The following is a 2,355-nucleotide window of genomic DNA, read 5'->3' as shown; positions in this document are numbered from 1 at the left end:
TATAAAAAAAAAAACAGCATTTTATTAATAAACACCAAAAAAAACCCCCCCCCCCCCCAACCCCCCCCCCCCATCAACATTATTTTAATGTCACCAGAATCCTTCAGAAATTTCTGGTCTCCCTGAGATACCTGGGATTCCTGGCCATTCCTCTCAGATGCCTTTTCTATAGAGATGTTGATTTCCCCATTACAGGCAGACAATGCCTTGTGGTGTGTGCTAAATACCTCACTTGATTTTCTTCCAATTGCATCACGAAATTACAAAAGTACATCATTTATATCGAGCACTGTAATACATACAGATATGAAAATGGCAAAACTGAATCCAAGTTCACACCAGCTATATACGGAGATTAAACACCACAGAAGTAAATGTAATTTGGAAGAATATCCATGCATACCTTATGATGAACCCCAGAGGCAACTTGGTTTTGGGTGAATCTGTGACAAGGGGTTTATTCACCAAGGTCAATTCCACCTCTGTTATCTCCTATTTTTTGCTTCTTCCATTTAACCATTGTCATCTCTGTCTTTCCTAGAGTGAGCCTCAGCTGCTTGTCAACCAAGTCTTACTTTCAGGTAGAGACTGGGAAGGGCAAACAGTTGCCAAGTCTGAGCCCGATGGAATAAGAGGTTATTAGCATTTGATCATATTGTACTCACTGAATTTCCTCTCTTCCCTGTTAACATTGTATGTGCGGTGGGTAGAAGGAGTGATGAAACAGCTCTCTAATAATTCACATATAAGTACAAATATACATGTGTACATTGGATCTTTATAAGTAAAAGTTGGAATGTGCAGCAGTACATGCTTATATGTATGTGCCTAGCTTTTGGAAGCCTGTCCTCATTCTTCCACCTTTTCAAGGAGATCATCAACCAGCATGCTTGAAACCTAACATATAGTAGTAGGAGCCAGGAGGAATGTGGGTAGAGACATTGTGAGGAGGCAGGAAATGTCTGGATCTCAGGTCCCTGAAACATGTTACATTTATTGTGCAGTTCACTGGTTAATTGCACAATACATTTAGACATTTTACAAGTACAAGATGATCATTGCAGAATTCAAATGGCCAACTAGCTGTAAAAATAGCCAGCCAGCCACAAAGATGTTGCTTGAAAAATGTAGAATAAGACAAGATGGGGAGAAAGGCAAAACACATAGGGCATTTTTATACATGCAAGCACTGGGTGCTTTGAAAAGCGCCTGGAGCTGCAGTGCTTGCAGTTGTATAAGTGACAAAATATGCATCAGTGCTGAGAAAATGGAGGTGGCACACTTTTAAACTAAAACACATAGAAGGTACTAAATTTAGTTCAAAAGCACACCGCCACCATTTTCTGTGCACCAATGTGCATTTTGCCACTTATACAACTGCATGCAGCCCAGTGCCGTTCACATCAGCTTGCATGCGGAGCCGACTTGACTAATCAAGTCTGCTCCAAAGTGGTGGATCTCTGGTGCATTGTGGGACAAAAAAATATGTGTATAAATGCCCATACACTAAAACACCTCGTAAGCTGTTCTGGGAGACTTTGATCCCTGCTGCTCCTGCTCCTATCCTGTTCTATGTATGGCTCCCCCATGCTCTACCCAAGAGGGCAGGGTAGAGGTTAGGGGAGCACCTCTTTTACCCAGGGGAAGCTCACTTCTCATTAATAGCACAGTCTGTGCCTGAAGTCCTCCAGCTCCCCTTGCTGGCTGGTGCTGTCAGAGCAAGTTATAAGGGCACTTTTTTCCCTTCTGGATAGTTTGCCTTGTGAATACAAAGCAAGTCACATGGCATGACAGGTTCCATCATACAACATTGTCTGTTGCTTATGGTCCGCCAGGGATGTCAGAGGAAAGCTGTGGCTTGGGGACTGGAAATTTGGACTGGACCCTTTCTGGCTGGGATCTGAAAGGCAAAGATAGAAGAGCCAGTGTATATATAGAGAGAGTATAGCTGATCGTAATATAAGGAAGATGAGCCATATAGATTGCTTTAATCATAAATATATTGCAAGGTGGATTTTGCTTTTCAAGTCCTCATTCTCCAAAAACTTTGTTGTAGCCATCTCTTCTGAACTATGGCATGCCCTCAGGCCTTGCTTTAAAAAACTCTTAATACATCTTCTTGGGTCTTCTCTTCTTTCTCCTGTTCCCAGCACTCATGGCCTGAACTTTTTCTTCAGCTTTTCTTTGCACAAACAGAAGTTCAGCTCCCGGGTCTAATGTGTGGCAATCATAGAAAGCGCCATGAGTTAGATCAATTCTCCTGACCCAACAGATGTTAGCTGTTGGATCAAGAGAGTGGAGGATCTGCTCCAATTTGGAACTGATCCAGGGAGAGAGGTTGTGTCTGTGCAGTCT

Source organism: Gavialis gangeticus, unplaced genomic scaffold, assembly GCF_001723915.1.
Source record: "Gavialis gangeticus isolate Ggan-Ray unplaced genomic scaffold, GavGan_comp1, whole genome shotgun sequence".
Taxonomy (NCBI): domain Eukaryota; kingdom Metazoa; phylum Chordata; order Crocodylia; family Gavialidae; genus Gavialis; species Gavialis gangeticus.
Note: the sequence above shows the minus strand (reverse complement) of the source record.